The sequence below is a fragment of the Psammomys obesus genome, unplaced genomic scaffold, assembly GCF_907164565.1.
Source record: "Psammomys obesus unplaced genomic scaffold, mPsaObe1.curated_primary_1811, whole genome shotgun sequence".
Classification (NCBI taxonomy): domain Eukaryota; kingdom Metazoa; phylum Chordata; class Mammalia; order Rodentia; family Muridae; genus Psammomys; species Psammomys obesus.
The window spans coordinates 12,975,568-12,995,516 of NW_026585644.1; the positions used below are offsets into that span (position 1 = coordinate 12,975,568).

The 19,949-nt window shown below is 43.0% G+C and overlaps 1 pseudogene; it reads right to left on the minus strand.

Moving 5' to 3' along the window:
• LOC129687329 (laminin subunit beta-4-like) overlaps positions 1-19,949 on the minus strand; it is a 119,922-nt pseudogene that overhangs the window by 47,417 nt on the left and 52,556 nt on the right.

Below are 19,949 nucleotides of genomic sequence, written 5' to 3' on the forward strand. Positions count from 1 at the left end.
TTGCTGAGAGGATGTATTTCAATAAGAGAGAGAGAGGGGGAAACAAAAGAAGGTAGTTGAAAGGGGGTAAAACTGAAAAAAAATTTGGTATATACCTGTACATAATTGTCAAAGAGTAAATAAGTAAATAAAAGAATAAAGGGCCTTTTGCAACACAGTATAGTAAAATACAACTACAGAGAGAGAGAGAGAGAACAAGATTAAGTGATGTAAGCTGGCCTCTTGGCCTCCTCTTTCCTTTGTGCCTTCTGGAGCCAGTTCTCAACCTTTCTCTCACAGACCTTCACACACACAAGCATAGACTCTCCCTCATGGATGACTGCATCAGATCTGCAGCATCTCCACCTGTTGGGTTACCAGCCCTGAACTCCCATTGGATGTGGCCTCTTACCCTTCTTCACAGAGAAGACAGACCAGCAAGAGCGAGGGCCTCAGACTTCCCACCTCCAAAACTCCAGCTCAGGGTGTGCTTCTTCACTCCTCAGACCTACAGAGGAGGCCCGCAGCGCAAGGTGGTCCTGCTGCCCTCTCTCCCACAACCTGCTTCACCCCCTCCTCTCAGCTGACTTCTAAATATGCTCACAGCTCTCTCCTCTGACAAATCACCTTTCGATCTCACAGTTCCTCCTGCTATGGCCCTGTCTCTGCCCCTTTGACATCTGGAAAACCACATTTCTTGGAAACTTGTTTTCTTGCCACCCCAATTTACTTTCAAAGCCAACAAAGTATGTCTCTCTTCCACATGTATGTATTTCTCAGGGTTCTCATATAATTGCCCTTTTACTCTGCCCTTGCTTCCTTGGTGCCCTTTAGTTTATGTCTCTTGCACATGTGTCTGTGGGTAGCTGCAGACCTACACTGACCCGGTTTCTTTTTGGTTATCCCACAAGCACTGGAAACCAGTTGTGTCCAAACATGCCTTCCTCTCTCTGCATATCAGGTATAGACTCTCCCGCCAGGAAGGCTGCATTAAATCACTAGCATCTACAACATGTTTTGTTGCTAAATAATGTCATCTAGCGAGCTCTGAATGGAGAAAGCACCATTATCATCCACCCTGCTGGTCAGTGATGCAGCCAACATCAGCCACGGTTTCCCTCAGTTCTCCATCCTAAATGTGTCTAGAGTATAACTAGAGCACACCTAGATAACGAGAGTTCCTCTTGGTAGCTTTTCTAGAGTGGTACCCACAGACCTTCTAACGTCTATATTCCTCATCTGCTGGCTCTCTGTACGACCATCACAATGGTTCTTTCCAGGGTACTTTGTTCAGATAATCTACTGTACTTGGATAAGGCCCAAACTTCTCTTTTTATACTGTGTCTGAATCTCCAGACTTTAAGCCCAGGGCTTCTTGGTAGTGGAGGCATTTCAACCAGGGAGCATTTTAAAGATTCACTGGTGTGGTTTTGGTCAGCACAGTGCTAGGGTGTTGTGAGTTATGCATTTAGTGGATGAGAGCCAGAAATGCTAGAGAGCCTCATAAAACAGAAAATGTCTCCTACAGCTTTTAAACATTCCATTGAACATGCATGAAGGGAAAAAAAATAAGCCTTGACAGTACTATCTAACATTAGAGAATAAGTCCACGATTTTAAACACATCGACATGTTTGTAATACACCTGCCTCTATGGCTGTCTCATATTTAGCATTTGCATATACAAGCATATTTTTACTTTATTATGTCTTCTGGTATATTTGTGTTTCTGTATAGTCTCTGTTTATTAACTATGTTTCTTTTATTAACATCAGCACATTGTATTAGTTTACTTGGAAGTTATAAGTGGAAATGGACTGAGCGACTATATATTTCATTTCAAAGAATGGTAGAAAATGTGGAGTAAAAACGAGAGTGCTATGGTCTGGGTCTTAAGAGTTCCTCAAAGGTTTATATATCAAAGTATTATTCCTCCTAGTGGTTCCATTGAGAAATGTAGGAGTGCCTTTTGGTCACGGGGAATATGCCTTCAAAGAGGATAGTTGGGGGCCTGTCACTTTGCCATGAGAAGTGAGTGTCACTGTTACACCACAGCTTCTTGCCATAATGGGTTGCTTCATTACCCGCCCCTTATATTAGGGCTGAGTAACCACACACTTGACCCTTTTAAACTGTGTGACCAAACAAACCTTCCTCTCTATGAGTTGGCTTTTTCAGGCATTTTGTTATAGTAACAAGAAGGCATATCACACTGGGATGTTGAATCAGATGGGGTCAAAGACCACTATATAATTTACACTGAGTTTTTTTGTTTGTTTGTTTGTTTATGTGCTAGTGCACTGCTATAACCCCCAGGACCTCATACCCCTTGATGGCTAATCTCATCTGTCAATTTGGCGACATCTAGAAACACCTGAGAGATGGGCCCCGTGGCATACTTGCAGGGGAGTATTTTGTTTAGGTTAATCGAGGTGGGAAGATCTACCCACTGTGAGTGACATCATTCCCTGGGCTGGGATCCTAGACTGTGGTCTGGGGAAAGGAGGTTACACACATGTATTCCTTGCTCTCTGTTTCCTGACTGCGGACACAACGGGACACAAGTTCTTAGCACCAGACCCTCTCCACCATAAGGGACTCTATCTGTGAACTGTGAGGCAGAATAAACCCTCCTTTCCTTATGTTGCTTTTGCCGAAGTATTTTTTGTCACAGCAACAGGAAGAGTAACGAAGACACATTCCATGCTGTTGCTGTTTGCCTCTTTCATCTTTGCATCAAAGAGTGAGTTTTCAGAGTTGTGTCTACAACTAACTTATAGTAAGTGCTCCGTAAAACTTCATTCTATAAAGCATATTTCTATTTATACCATTATATCTTGAATTGAATCTAAAAAGGCCATATTTTTCGAACAAAATCAGGCAGAAGGGATGCAGAAGACAGGGGAGAAAGCTGAACAACCAGGGTTGAATTGACAGCTCTGTGTGTGAACCAGGTCTCAGCTGGCCACTCCTGGAAATGAGCATGTGGGCGACCAAATGACAACGGTCCCTGTCAGCTAAGGATTCTGCAACGCATGACTCACTTCTTGTAGAAACAGCTAAAGATTTACAATTACCAAGTATAATCCGTTCTAGGGTTTAAAAAAGAAGAATGGCAGGTTGATATTAAAGAATGCCTGACATCCTTTTGATTCCAACAAAATTTTATGGAAACAGATATCCTATAATCTAGGTGAGTGGAGTGAAATCTTAACTGCCTCACTGTGCCAGACAAATGAAAGGCAGGCGTTTGTGCAAAGGAGTACCAAGCATTAAAAGATCATTCGGTCTTCTTTTCATGTGCCCTGCTCTTAGATGATTGCTGATTAGGTTTTTGTTATTGTTTTGTTTTTTTGTTTGTTTGTTTGGCCAACACAACACAAACTAGGGATATCTGGGAAGAAGGAACCTCAGACGAGAAAATGTTTTCATCAGATTGGCCCGTGGACAGGTCTATGGGCATTTTTACCACTGATGGCATTTACCACCCTGGCCAGGTGGTCCTGAGTTGTATCAAAAAATAAGTAGAGTAAGCTACAAGGAACAAGTCAGGGAACAGCACTCCTCCGTGGCCTTTGCTTCAGTTCCTGCTTCCAGGTTCCTGCCTTGAGTTTCTGCCCTGATTTCACTTCCTGATAGATAGGAAAGCTAAATAAACCACACTCTCTCCAAGTAGTTTTTGTTATTTTATCACAGCAGTAGAGAGAGAACTAAGAAAGCTGCAAATGGTAATGTGACAGGGGACTCTCACACAGACTTTGGGATACCCAAGTTTTGTATCAATTCCCTCTTTCCAAAGCAGTGAAGTTGGTAGTATGATCTTAAGCTCACGAGTATGCAAGAGTGAAATGTGTAAGGCTTTCCTCTTCTAGACATTCTGGGTCGGGGACTACAGTGGACGTGCGGTTCCCAGCCTGGGTCCTCTTTCTGGTAGGCTATTGTTCCTGCCCTGAAGCTGTTGTGGTATCGAGTCCTAAAGGCTCGTAGCTGTCCTCTTTACAAAATAGCAGCCAGCCACATGGCTGCAGGTAGAGAGGAGGTGGCAAAGGTGGCAATGACATGGCACGGGCAGAACTACTTCCCTGCCTCCAGGTAGACTTAGCTCTGGAGCAATGCAAGCTCCAGAGTGCCCTGTGGGACCAGATTGAATTCTCTCTGCAATGGAGGCCGCGTCTTGACTCTTTGCTCTTCTTCTCATGCTCCTCACTCTTCTCAGTAAATCACATGCATTTGTCTCAGTCCAAAACCCAGATCTAGAGCTTCTGCTGGGGTTTTTGAGAGCTGGCCAGGACAAGCTGCTCTTGTTTGATTCATAGTCCAGGGTTTTCCACAGCTAGATGTAAGAAAATGATTACTTTAAAACTAATCCAGTGAATATATTATAAAATGAATTTCAAATTATCTACTTACCACATCTATCAAACACCTTTTTAATATTGTGATATATATGTCTATATTTTGTCTTGAACTGAGAACTATTTTAGTCTAAGAACAGTATCTCATACCCAGGAATGATACAATGCCAGGACCATACGATTCAGAGAATAAATCACTTATTATAATATTATGTTATAGTCCTTGGAATGTACATAATTAGAGATATTTAGAATATGGATTTTAATAAGTTTGAGTGTCATGATTGTCATTAATAATATCCCTTAGAGGTCTAAAGCTTTGTTAGTTTTCTCCTGTTCTCTCTTTATTTTACTCCTCTTCGAGTTGTTCTTATTTCTAAATTTTATTTTTAACATTTATTTATGTCCACATGTGGGTATTTGTTTGCTCATGGAAGTCCAAAGAGAGAGTCAGATCCCTTGGAGCTGACATTGTAAGTGGCTGTGAACAGTCGGATGTGAGTGTTGGAAGCTGACCTCTAGTCCTATGATACAGCAGTTAGCATTCTTAAGCACTGAGCTGTCTCTCCAACCTGGATTCAACCTTTTAGATTGCATCATCTTCCTTTTTGTAACTCATGGGATGGTTTATAGGCACAGTCCTGGGCAGCACTCCTCAGGGGAAAAGTTAGGCTTTATGGACAGGAAAAGCATTATGGTTTGCATTTGTAACTTGAGAATTAGTTTCTACCACAATACAACAGAACCTCACATCAACTATCAAACAGTCCTCCGCCTGCAAGCCTGAGCCAGTTTAATTAAAATGGACAGATAAAATAACAGATCACCTAGGTAAACGAAAATGTCAGAGAAACTGAATACTTTTTCATGTAATTATATCTATTGTAACATTTAATGCACTAAAATTTACTTGTACTTGAAACTAAAATGTAACTAATTACAACTTCTGCCTCCCTCTTTCCTTCCTTCTCCTTAAAAGATCTTGTAAAACAGAAATGCAACTGAGCTCAAGGATATAAGTGTTTGATGGTTAAAATTGAACTTCTGAGGCATAATGTATAAAATTTAAGTTTATAACTCATTAACGCTGGAGTTAACACACTGTCCAAAAATGGCCAGACAGTGATTATATTTGTCTTTGAAGCAGTAAGGTCTCTGGGAAAATCCTCAACCCTGCCTTTCAGTCCAGAAGCAAATATAGGTAATATATGAAACTGGGCCCAAGTATGTTTTGGCAAAAATTTCTAGAGCTAGCATGACAATTAAATAATAATATTTCCACAAACATTCAAAATTGCAATTTTAGTCAAGAGATTTGAATTTTATCCATGAATAAAACACTCTAGGCCATTACTAGGGCATGCTGTGGTATGCAATTTATGTTAGCTATTTGGCGGTTGGAATAATTAAACAGATCCATTTCCATTATTCAAGAAACATCCCACTAGAGTCCGAAAGTAGCACTATAATAGAATTCTGTGGGGATACTTACAGAATCAACCGGGATTTGGGAATGAGCCCAGGACTCTCCTTCTAAAGGCTGATAAAAACAGAGGTCTATGGAGTACGGCACATCTGGCTTTCACCGGACTGGTGTGGGAAGCACCATAATTCTGTGTTTAAAGAAATAGTGCAAAAGTTCAGTGATGAAAGTACAATGATGCTGCCTAAGCGGCCCCAGTACCTGGCAGCATCCCCCCTAGCTGTGAAGGGCTTCACTGTGGAGCTCAAGCAAGGCTGACGTCTATCCCAGCACTCGGGCTGGGCAGTGTTTTGACGGCACATTCATGGCTCCTATGGGGCTCTACCATGATTGTGTTGAACTGCAGTCTTAGAGACTATTGGTCATGGCTGGCACAGCTTCCTTGGAGACCGTATGGGACAAGCACTTCCTACCTCACTATCATGCTTATGCCAACAGGGTCTCCTTTCCATTTTTCTATCGTCTGTGATGAGGCAAAATGGGTGGCCTCATCATCAGTAACTCTCTCCACCTCGACTCTAAGCTGCAGAGTCACCTGACTGTTTCAGGTTTGTAGCGTTGCTCACATTTCAGTGACGCCAGAGGAACGGAAAAGGAAGTTAGAGTTAGGCCATATCTCGGCTGCAATCCTGGATCTGCTGTGTGCTGGAAAATATCTTCTCAATTCCCTGCACATCTGATAAAGACACAAACTGCGTCGCTGAGCTGTTAGCAGCGTAACAATGTAATACTGGATACAAAGGGCGGTGTGGCTCGTAGTTAAGTACACAATGAATGTGACATCTCTGCTGATACTTGTACCTCCCGGTTTCTTTATCCTTGGTCTTTATCAGAGACCTCCCGGGGTAGAGTCCCAGGTGAACCTGGTAGTCTCTGGTAAGGCAAAGGCCGGAGCTGCTCCCTGTGGCTTCTTTCCTGTACGGCGTGTGTTTCCTCCAGGGGTGTTGACTATGAACTTGATAGCCCAGCCAGCAGTGGACGAGACAGGAAGGAATCAAAGAATGTCAGACGGAGGAGACAGGAAGCAGTCTCCCCGTCCTCATCTATGCACCTCGCCTATAACGGTTAGGGTAGTGCACGGAGTTGATTTTTGGTTCACTAGGAATGGTCTTGGGACCGAGCAATGTCAGCATGGCTCTCTCCCGGATTGTGAGCTAGGCAGGAAGAACATCCCCCCCCCCCCCCCCCCCCCCCCCGTCGTCTATAAGTATAGCTCATGGGTCTGGGAAAACCCCTAACCTTCCTGACAGGTCTGTTCATCAACCCATCTCTAAAAGATTTGATCAGTTCATTATGGCTCTGGACCGCAGAGCAGAAAACAATTTGGAATCCTTTAGAAGATGTTACACACGCCCAGGGGGAGGGGGGAGCAGCATACAGAATAATTAGCTACATTCATAAACCCTATTACTGGGAAAAGGTTTTGATGCTGTTGCTGTTGTTGGTTTTGTTTCGAGACGTTAGGGAGACAGGCCATGAACAAATAGACATATTTGCACTTTTTAATTTGCTCTTTTTGGATTTTATGCTTACCAGCTCAAGGTTCATTTGGCTTTCATTTATGAGTGAGCGAGAACTATGACCTAGCAAGAGTCTCAAAATGAGTCACCAGCTTTGGTCACGTGATGTGCAAGGACTGCCCCTCAGAATGTGGGCTCCTGAGGAGCCTTGGGGCCTGTAAGACCCCTCCCACAGGAAACGTAGTTGAAGGGAGAGGGTTGGATGTTGGGCCAGCACGGAAAAAGTTAGGAAGCTTCTTTTTCTAATTGGCATCTCCTCTTTCTCAGCTCTCCCTCAGGAGGTGAGGGGGTGGGCAGTTTGGTAGGAGGGGGTGGGAGGGAGCATCTGCTTAAAGTCTCCTGCCGCGGGGCAAGGTCTGAGTACAAACAAAAGCCTCTATTGACACACCTCTGTTTGAAAAGTCTCTACACACATGTTGGTTATTAATTGCTTTTGGAGAAAAGGCCCCAGGAGGGAAGAATTTATGCTATTATTGCTGTTTATTATTGTTACACAAACAGTCAGTGGCTACTTCCGTAAGCCCCTCAAACAAATCACTGCAGCTTCTGGCTTCCCTCCCTGGATAAAGCGCATGCGCGACACTCTGCGTGCAGCTCCGGCGTGTTTAGGAAACCGTTTGGTTTATAATGCTTCCCAGATGTTCTAGTTTTTGCAAATCAGTTTACGATGACCCTCTTCTAGCAAAACTGAGAGGGAAACAGTTCAGGAATATGTTTCTCTCTGTTTTCTTCCCCCGAGGTGTAGGAGTTAATGGGTACCTGGCCTCATAGTGAACAGCCATGGTGAAGTCCACGGGAAAAGGAATGTTGTTGATGACAAATCCCAGGCCAGTCCCAGGGATATCCCTGGCAAATCCAGGTCCAGTTCATGTAACAGAGCTCCCAGATATTGGGTCTCACAAAACAGCAACAATAGCGGACACCTGGTCAACAGTCACAGGGAAGAATGTAAATTGCTTTCCTTACAGTCAAGGCCTGGAAAAGTTTAGAAAGCCAATGAAAAGGATTTCCTGGTGTGTATATGACCTATCTGAGTCACAGACAGATTATTCCAACCTGGATACAGTCCAGAGGCCAGCTGAGAATAACAAACTCATGTCTCAGCCTTGGAACCTGTGTTACTTTCAAGGATGAACTTGAAAGCAGACACTGTTCAGTTTAAGTTATCCATGTACTGACAAACTGAGCATATTCCATACAGACAATCTTGTTTTTCTCATAACTGTAGAATTCTGCCCAAAATATGGAGGGAAAAGAATGCTCCTGTGCACAACTTCCTGGACAGAACACCAACAGCACAGGCTCTAAGAGCAACAATCAATAAATGGGACCTCATGAAACTGAAAAGCTTCTGTATAGCAAAGGACACTGTCGCCAGAACAAAATGACTGCCTACAGACTGGGAAAGGATCACCAACCCCATATCTGAGAGATATGATATACATATCTCTCAGATATGATATCTGAGAGGGCTAATATCCAGAATATATAAAGAATTCAAGAAGCTAAATAGCAACAAATCAAGTAATCCAATCAAAAAAATGGGGTCAGAGCTAAACAGAGAATTCTCAATAGAGGAATATTGAATTGCAGAGAAACACTTAAAGAAATGCTCAACATCCTTAGCTATCAGGGAAATGCAAATCAAAACGACCCTGAGATTTCACCTTATACCCATCAGAATGACTAAGACCAAAAACTTAAGTGACAACGCATGCTGGAAAGGATGTGGAGAAAATGGAACCCTCCTCCATTGCTGGTGGGAATGTAAACTTGTACGGACCACTTTGGAAATCTATCTGGCACTTTCTCAGACAATTAGGAATAGTGCGACCTCAAGATCCAGCTATACCAATCCTAGGCATATATCCAAAAGATGCTCAACTATACAACAAGGACATTTGCTCAACCATGTTTGTAGCAGCTTTATTTGTAATAGCCAGAAGCTGGAAACAACCCAGATGTCCCTCAACTGAGGAATGGATACAGAAATTGTGGTACATTTACACAATAGAATACTACTCAGCAATTAAAAACAGGAAATCATGAAATTTGCATGCAAGTTGTGGGAACTAGAAAAGATCATCCTGAGTGAGGTATCCCAGAAGCAGAAAGACACACATGGTATATACTTACTTATAAGTGGATATTAGACATATAATATAGGATAAACATACTAAAATCTGTACACCTAAAGAAGCTAAGCAAGAAGAAGGACCCTGGGTAAGATGATCAATCTTCATTCAGAAAGGCAAGTGGGACGGACATCAGAAGAGGGAGAAAACAGGCAACAGGACAGGAGCCTACCACAGAGGGCCTCTGAAAGACTCTACCCAGCAGGGTATCAAAGCAGAGGCTGACTCATAGCCAAACTTTTTGCAGAGTACAGGGAATCTTATGAAAGAAGGCACTTTCTCAGACAATTAGGAATAGTGCTACCTCAAGATCCAGCTATACCAATCCTAGGCATAGAAAGACCTGGAAGGGACAGGAGCGCCACAAGGAGAGAAAAAAAAAATCTGGGCACAGGGGTCTTTTCTGAGACTGATACTCCAACCAAGGACCATTCATGGAGTCATGGAGATAACCTAGAACCCCCCCCCCCCCCGGCACAGATGTAGCCCGTGGCAGCTCAGTCTCCAAGTAGAGACCCTAGTAATGCAAATAGGGACTGTCTCCGACATGAACTGATTGGCCTGTTCTTTGGTCACCTCCCACTGAGGGAGGTGCAACCTTACCAGACCAGAGGAAGACAATGCCTATCAGTGGACTGGGGGAGGGGCATGGGGAGATGAAGAAGGGAGAATGGGATTGGAAGGGGACAAGGGATGGGGCTATAGTTGGGATACAAAGTGAATAAACTGTAATTAATAAAAACATTTTTTAAAAGAATGCTCCTGTGCACACTTTGGAGATTCTGACTGTGCATTACAATGAAATGCACTTTCTTCCCCGTATCTATTTTGTCCAAGCACGAGAAACACTCCTCCTCCATCTATCTAAGGGCATATAAGCACAAAACTTGTGACTAACACATTTGCTAGACTCCAACTATGTCAGTCTCTATACTGGATGTGAGCCTGGGACACTGGAGATAATAGTCATCAATTACCTTAGTAACCCCCACCCCCATACACACTCATAGCCTCTGCTCAAATTCTGCCTCTCATTACTCTGCCTGTGTTTCTGCAATAGCTCTTGGGTGTTCTCTCCTTTCTCTCCTTGGCGCACTCCATATTCCACGGTGCTGCCAACAAAGCCTTTCCAACAAGTCCTTGCTGCCAACAGAATAATACTCAAAAGTATTTAGACTGGAGTTCACGTTGCTCTGCAATCTACTCTGAGCTGCTCTCTGTCTGCTGAATGCTTGTTTGGTAACAATTAAGCATCCGCCTCTGAACAGGGCTTACAAAGAACAGGCCAGGGCCTCCACCACAGAGCAGAGCAGAGTTCCTGCACTGGAGACAGAAACAGAAAGGAAAAAACTGCCCTACGAATTGGGCTCTAAGAGGTCAGAGGTATATTTAAAGTTAGTCCTGTGCAGTGTTTTTCAGACGTTTGAGTTGTATTAGTGGGCAGTATAGGAGAACTCCCAGCCCCACCCATCCATTTGCCTGATTGCTGCACTCATGACCCAGATGCAGCTTGTCGTGATCCCCCATATAGAAAACTACACTTTCACCTCTGTCTAACCCCCCTTCACCCCTGGAGAGTCCATAGACAATGACTGACAGATGGGGGTGGCGTTGGTTAGAAGGGGCTGGCCTGATGTCTGGGGGAGCAGGACAACTCTATGTGAAGATTAGGGTCCTGATCTCCTCTGAGGACTGGACCATGCATGTTCCTCCGTGATGCCATCTTACTCTGAATTTCGTTCTCTTCTTTCTCCGCTCTCTTGAGTTTTCCTGATGAATGCTGATTTAATAAATCCCAAGCAGTGAAATCCTGGCTCAGATTCTGTGTCTAGGGCACCTGGCCTGAGACAGTTGGGATCAAACCGTTTAAGTAAACCATAAGATGCAGTTTGGGAGATGAGTAACTTACTCTTCCACTGGTGATAAGAATCCTTGTATGTATCTGTCCTGATGGTCACTGGCAAGGAACACTAGTACAACTGCAAAAATTGACACCTATGTTCATTTAAGATGTCTGGCAGTGTGTATTCACAGTCTGCTAGCAGACAATGCTGATTCCTCTGCTCTCTGTCATGACATAACTCCAAAGGGTCTGGACAATCCTGACGTTCTACAAACTATCACCCTGATCCCTGAAACTAAGACCTACTAACATAAGTCTATTGTTCAAACATGAACTTGTGTGAAATGTACATGTATCTTATCTCTGACCACCAACTGACAATGTAGATATAAACACAAGTTTTTCAATATAGATAATAAATCACAAGTAATTCTGATGATTCAGCATATGAATAAAATGCTCTTATGCTTCCAGCTAAAATTAGCATCATTTGATATAAAGACGAACGACAAAATTCATGTTAGTAATTTAAATTTTCATATACTTTTAGTAAGAATCACATTGAAGGCAATTAAAAAGAAACTTGAAAGAAAAACCATGAGAGAAATAAAAGCTTTATATTTTAGTGGCAGTACTTTCTGTGCCCTGTCTGAATTGTGCACAAGGACACGGACATTTTTTTTTTTACTAGGCCCAGAACACAGTAAGGTACACAGGGGTGGGTTTTAACAGAGGCAGAAAGTGTGATGCCGGGTCCCCTTTTGTGTGTCAGGATCACGAGCTCCCCCGTAGCTTAAGAACTTCTGTTGACTGGTGGAAGGCACCTCCTCTGGGAGGCTGTCTGCTCTCTGCCAACTCCTGGTTGTGAGAACACATCAGGCCAGCCCCCGTGCCTCACCTAGGACAGCTCTGCTATGTGACTTACACTTTCACACTTCTCTGAGAGATCAGGCCCAAGAGCCCACCCTCCCCTCACTTTCCCCTCCTTAGTCTACTTCCGGAAGTCCCTTATACGTTTATGATGAACAATTTTCTAGTTAAAAAATATGCATTTGAATCCCCAGGAAAATCTAGCAATTCAGGTGACACTAATAGTATGTATTTGTGCATATATGCAAGCATGTATACAAGACACATGCATACACACACACACACACACACACACACACACACACACCTACACAAAACAAAAACCTCATACAAAAATAAGATCTTATTATGTATTTGTGCTTATACTCAACCCACACAATTGACTTTGTGGTTTACTTACTAATAGAATGCCCTATGGTACCCCTGAGATGGAAGCAATTAATTGAATTTGCATGGCAAAGTACAGAATACCAGAGAAAGACATGTCTGAGTTAGGGGTAAAGGGACAAAGGGTATTTTCTATGTCAGCCACACAGAGATGGCCATTTCTGTCCGGAAACAGAAGAGTGCATCCTGGGTGCTCAGAGTGGTCTCTCAAAGTGTTGTCATGGGCCATCTTGACCAGAGTCATTTTGGGGTACCTGGCCAACATGCACATTTCTTGGCTGGTCCCTGATTTCCTGATGCAGCATCTCTGGGGTAACTTTAAATAAATTCCCTCCATGGGGAATACTTGACCACAGTACAAGTAGAGGATCACTGATCTATAGCCCAGGGACCAAAGGAGGAGAGCAACAATTCGTTTCTTATTCTTCTCTTCCAGGAAAGCCCAGATGGAAGAGAGAGACTTTCAGCCCAGGGTCAGACTGGGATGGTCATGGGATGTAGCATGAACACAGAAGCAAGTGGTAGAAAGCAAAGTCACCACAATTGGTGCTCAGGAAGCTGGTGGAAGGAGCAGGAGCCTGCAGCCTTCTCGACGTTCTTAGGCATCTGAAACCTGCATCCCGTCGGCACTCCCTTACCATGCTCTACACTCTCCTCCACAAGCCAGTTGTTGGTGCGCATGGTGGTGTGTCTCCGCAGAAACAGATGCCTCCATTTTACTAGCATTGCATCAGCAGCAGCACACATACCATAAAGATGTGCCAAGTGAATGAACAAGCAATTGGGTGGCACCCAATTCATTTTTTTCTATTACAATTAAAAATCTTGCCCTCAGCATGGGAAGAGAACACTCACACTTTTTTTTTTGAATTTTATTTTTTTCTTATCAGTTACATTTTATTAACTCTGTATCCCAGCCGTGTCCCGATCCCTCATTCCCTCCCAGTTCCTCCCTCCCTCCCTCCTCTCCACCGTGCCCCTTGCCAAGTCTACTTGGCAAGGATAGGGGGGACCTCCTCCCCATTCATCTGATCCTGTTTTATCAGGTATCTTCAGGACTGGCTGCAAAGCTCTCCTCTGTGGCCTAACAGGACTGCTCCTCCCTTGGGGGGGTGGGGAGGCCAAAGAGCCAGTCATTGAGTTCCTGTTAGAAATAGTCCTTGTTCCCCTCACTATGGGAAACCAATTGGTTACTGAGCTACCACAGGCTACATCTGAGCAGAGGTTCTAGGTTATATCCATACATGGTCCTTGGTTGCATGTCAGTCTCAGAAAAGACCCTGTGCCCTATATATTTGGTCCTTGTGGAGCTCCTATCCTTTCCTCATTAGACTAACTCCCCTTCTTTCTTATGATTCCCTGTACTCTGCCAAAGGTTTGGTCATGAGTCTTTGCTTTGAAAACACTGCTAGTTAGAGTCTTTCAAATGCGCTCAGTAGACTCCTGTCAATGTTAAATGCGCATCCCATCTGTCTTTCAAAACGAGGATTGATAATCTTACCCCATGTCCGCTCTCTTGATTATCTTTTTTAGGTGTATAGATTTCATTATGTTTATCATATCTTATAGGTCTATATAAGTGAGTATATACCATGTTTGTCTTTCTCCTTCTGGGATATTTCACTCAGGATGATCTTTTCTAGATCCCACCGTTCGCCTGCAAATTTCATGATTTCCTCCTTTTTGATTGCTGAGTAGTATTCCATTGTGTAAAAATACCACAATTTCTGTACCCATTCCTCCGTTGATGGACATCTGGGCTGTTTCCAGGTTCTGGCTATTACAAATAAAGCTGCTATAAACATGGTTGAGCAAATGTCCCTTTTGTGTACTTGAGCAAACTTTGGGTATATACCTAGCAGTGGTAGAGCTGGGGAACACTCACACTTTTGCGCTTTGCACATTTGCTGTCAGTCTCACCCTGGGTTTTCTGAGTGACGGTGCTCCCTAGCCATCACAACAAGCGGAAAAGTTGGCTTTCTACTTACAATCCCTGCTTGAGATCCATAATGTTCGCGGTATTAACTCATTTCAACATTTTAAGTGCCCACCATATGGCAACTACTAAAATATTGTGACGTAGATAAACAGCGCATGTATTTTAGGTAAGTCTGTTTTATGTTTTCTTTATAGTTATTGCCTGAACATAAACAGCAACATCTTTCTAAGAATCTACATGTCTCCATCATAAACAGGAAATATTAAGGACTCTGAAGAATGCAAGCATAGTTGTTGTATGGGGATCCTACCTACCTTAGTTTTAGGCCAGGGACAGTGCCAGTCTTCTTCTTGTGCCTTAATTCCCATCATCAAAATAGCAAATCTCAAGCCTCATGAGGAATCCCATTGACTGACTAGATAAAGGACACATTCCAAGAAACTGTGGGACAATGGGACCTGCTTTCTCTATTTAAATCTCACTCCTAGAAACTGCCTTTCAAGTGTTTTTTCTCCTTGAAGATGTTTTCTAGAAGTACTTTGACCTTAAAGAAAATATTGTAGAAAACAGTGACTGTTTTTGGTTATCTGTCGAGTTGTTTTTCTGAAGAAGCACGACTTTTGCCAATATGTGGTCCTGGCATACCTGGAATGTCTTGCATTATTGGGTATCAACCGCATTGTATATGATTGAAGCAGCAAAAGTAGTCATTTTTTTTTTTGCCACAATTTGTTCTAATTTGTATTTATTTGTCAGGTGCCATGCTACAGCTGGTATAATGATAAAACACAGACTCAGATCTCAAAAAAGTATCTGGTAACTCATGGCTGCATGATAAAACAAGCGTGGCTCAGTGCAAATAGTGCACAATAGGGACTAACGTTGAATGAGGCGAGATGTTTTTCTTCATGAAACATATAGATCATATTAGGGGCTTTGGTATGAGGACTTGTTTCACCTAGAAAAACAACTTTTCTGTAACAATCAATAAATATGCTTCTGCACAGCTGTTCAAAGTTCAGTTCACCAGAGCTGATCTCCCTCTGCTAGCGAAAGCCACACAACATCCTGGAGTGTCTTTCTTTCTCGGATTGTCCAGTGTAACGCAGAACACTGACAAGATACAAACCAAAGGAGCAAGTCCTTGGGATGTGTGAGATGGGACAGCTTCCTGTGCTTCATAGAGACAGAAATTCAAAGAGGTAGCTGGGGTGGTGTCATACGCCTCCAGGGAGGCAGAGGCAGGTGGATCACTGTGAGTTCGAGGCCAGCCTGGTCTACAAAGTGAATTCAGGGCAGTCAAGGCTACACAGAGAAACCCTTTCTTGAAAAATCAAACAAACAAAAACCAATCATACAAACAACAAACCCCCCCCCCCCACCGAGAAAGAAAGAATGGGGAAAGGGAAAAAGAAAGAAGGAAAGAAAAAAGAAAGAAAGAAAGAAAGAAAGAAAGAAAGAAAGAGAGAGAGAAAGAGAGAGAGAAAGGGACTAAGAAGTAGCCAGGGGCAGGTCTTGGTGACATATGAGTGGCATTCACACAGCCCATCCTTAATTGAGCATAAGAAGGAGAAAATCCAGTGTAAGGGCATGTGGAGGGACTGAGGATGTAGTGGAGACATGAGGGAGACGCCCCAGAGTTTGTCTGATTCACTAGTAGTCCTGTGGGGGATACTGAGAGGCCATAGGCCTAACATCATTTGTCCTGAAAAGTGAATTCACATCCAGGGAGACCAGCCTCTTCGTCTCTCCAAGACTCTCTGGTCCTACCCAAAAATCCAGAGACAAGAGGGTTCTAGGATCTCTCTCAACTAGAATGCACAGGTGTTCAGACATCCAACTGACCATACTTGGGGAGTGGAGCATGCTGGCTGGACTCATGGAAACATCTGGGTCAAAGGAAATCATTTCAGCTGTCCTGACCATCTCAAGGTCATTGCTTTTCAACTCCCTTTCCTATCATGGAATAAAGACCTTCCCTAGGACAAAGGCCAGATCAGGACTGAGTGTGCTAACTCATGTGTTAGAATAAGCACCCCAGCATTAGGCACAGGGAGAACATTCGTGGAGGTGATGCCCCAAGCCCCAGTAACCAACCTAGACAGAGAGGCTCAGCTGAGCCTGGCTATGTAGGTCTGCGCCACTGCAAGGTAGAATATGGAAATCACAATGTCACTAGCACATAGCAAACGTGCTGGCAAGTAGCCTTCCCTGCTTCATATCTGGGGAAGGTCTCCATGGACACATTTCTCCTATTTTCAGTATTTGAGTAATGAAGATGGAGAGAATGAAATGAAATACAATTATTTCCTCGCACAGCCTCAGAGTTTGCTCAAGCTAGGTGCTTCAGGATCTCCCTGAGTTCTTCTACCAGTTTACCTACAACTGCTTTAACAAAACCTGGACATTTACTACCACACGGATCTCTAAGGGGTTAGGGCTATGTTACACTGAAATACTGGGAGGTGGGTAGCAGATCAGTTGAGCTAGTGTGAAGGTATTCTATGGGTGATTTGTGGTATTCTCAGGATGCCCCAGTTTTCAGCAGGGACTGAGTATCAACCAGAAGTTCCGGTACAATGTGAACTGTGTGAGAGTCAACTCTTGTGTTCCAAGACTTTGTCATTGCAACATCTTGACCTTTAGACAACATAAACAGCTGTTGAAGTTAGAAAAGAAAAACTATGATAATATAAAAAGCTCGGAAAAATGCATCTCAAATCTCAGTGTAATAGGCTCAGAGAAAATGTAGATTTAAGACCCTTGTTTGGAATACTCTCAACGGTCTGTGTTTTTATTACCTCAGCAAATTTTATGCCTAATTTTACTCAAACAATAATTTAAACATTAAACATTGACATAGTGTTCAGAAAACATGACTAAAGCTTTTTGATATTTTCCCTCAAACCAAATGTCAGCTTAAGAAGAAAAAAAAAAAGTGAAATGAATTTCTTCACTCCAATGTGGCTGGGGAATGTCCCTGTAATTCTGGGTTCATTTTCATGTTGCTCTTCTAGGGTGGGACACGGTATTGTCACCTAGATATGAGTGAGGGCAATTTCATGGGACTTGGGGTTACCTGTGATGGACAGTTCCCCCCAGGGTGACATCCTCTCAGTTGTTTTCTTGAGTTTGTTCCCACACGAGCCAACTGGTCTACCAGCATCAAAACACATCCTCCTGGGCCTGAGGCTTTCTCACAGTGATCTGATTTGGGGTCTTCGGTGATGTTGTCAAATGGGGTGTGTCATGTTTTACTTTGCTCCCATACATTTCTCCTTCTGTGTAAAACTTCTAGAACACTGGACATGCTTGACTGAACTGGTCCTTCACATTTATTTTCTTATCGCCTCCACCTACATGTTTCCAGTAAAGTGACTTAAAATTTTAGCCCCAAACTATTTCCTTGAAGGCATATGTTTCTTATTTACCAGCTACATTTCTTTAGACACATCAAGGTCACTGTTCTTTTATTAGGTTAACTTTTTGTTTTTCTCTGTCTAAAATACCATGGTGGGCTGCCAAGACTTGAGAACAAAGAAAAGAGTTGGGTTTAAACTTCCCAATTGCATTGAGACCGAGAATGTTTAATTTTGCTAATTTTAGACTATACATGCTCATAAGTTTAGTGGTGTCTGTGAAAAACTCAAGAGTTCATCTCCCACAGGAATCTAAAATACATCTATATCCAAGATGTTACTGTTTTCATTAAGAGATCATCTAGAATATTTTTAGTCAGAGAGAGGTAGGGGAGCTGGTGTGGATTATATGCATGGGATAAAAGAAAGGGTGCAGAGCATGTGAGCTAAAAAAAAAGAAAAGGCGTGTGTGTGGGGATGAGGATAAATGTGATTTTATTCTATTGTCTACTCTCAATCCAGCAATACATAATCCCACTGATGCTTCAGCTAGGTGTGTTTAGTCTAACCTACTGGTATGCTGCTAAGATACACTGTCAGTTCTTGGGGGGGAGGGGAGGGAAGCTGGAAGGTGGAAGATTCTGTGTTGTGCTTTCAATTCTCTCATATCATTTTCTTCTCTCTCTCTCTCTCTCTCTCTCTCTCTGTGTGTGTGTGTGTGTGTGGTATCTTACAAGAAGTGTACATGTGGAGGTCAGACGACAATTTTCCAGAGCTGGTTCTTTTTCCACCAGGTAGATTTTGCAGATCAGCATCAGGTAGCCATGCTTGGGGGCTGGTACCCTTAGCCTGGGTCATCTCCCAGCCTGGAGTTTGCCAGCTTCTGTGGTGTGAGGACTCATTCTACAGGGCCCTGAAAAATAAAGCAAGAGCACAATTCCAAGTCTCTTTAGGCAATGGCCACAGAGATCCTGATATCACCATGAAAAGGGGGTTACTGGAAAATACACACAATACAGGCTTTGAAGCATGGTCTGGGGCTTGGGCACGCCAAAACAATTGGCTGTTTTCATGTCACAGGTGGATAGTAATGACAGACTCTCAAGGGAGTAACATTTACAGTCTGAAAGCATAGCATAGACATTTATGGTCACGTTTAATATCTCCAGTCTCATCAATGTTGTTCAGCTGACACTGAGCAAAATGAGAAGTGTAAGAATGAGGCAGCTTGCCCTGTACGTTCCGCTGTTTGTCTGGATGTGTGACTATCTACCACATTCAGCTTCACAGAGAAAATCTCATGCCTGATGCTTCAGAATGCCCATGTGTCTCTACTCCATGGCACTTAGACAGATACGAGTCAGCCCAAGAGTGTGTGAGCTGGAGTGCTGGCTTGGCTCTGCTGTGCTTGGGCCAGACCAATGATACAGGAAGGTCTTGCCAGTGTATGCTTATCACCAACAGTTCCCTTCTGGTAGCTATGTCTGTCATCCCTCTCTGTTTCCTGGTTATATTTTTCCTCTTTATTCTCCATTGTCTCATTCTCCTCTACCCATGGACATTTCTTAGACATGCTTATGTTGGGAAGGCTAAGAAGTTGCCGTAAGACATACTCTCTTACTGCAGGAAAATCTTGTGTTCAAGGAAACAACTAAAATGTCCACCATATAATGAATGGACAAGTTGAATGTGGTATTGTTATACAATGGATTACTTTTCAGTAAAAAAAAAAAATAATACTGATGATACAATGAGGTGAATTTTGGAAATATTGACAAAAAAAAAAAGTCAGGGACAATACTGAACACATGATTCATTTACCTGAAGTGAATCCATAGCGACAGAGAGACTAGAGTTCATATACAGTTGGGAGGTTGGGGAGGTGGTGATTAAAAGGAGAGTAGCCCGTTACCTTTTTCCTATTCTCTTTGGCAATAAACATATAACAAAACTCACCCTCCAACCACCATTCAGTGGGTCAAGTAACTCACTCAATCCTGCAACAAGTCTCCAGAACTTAATTTCTTTCTTTCTTTCTTTCTTTCTTTCTTTCTTTCTTTCTTTCTTTCTTTCTTTCTTT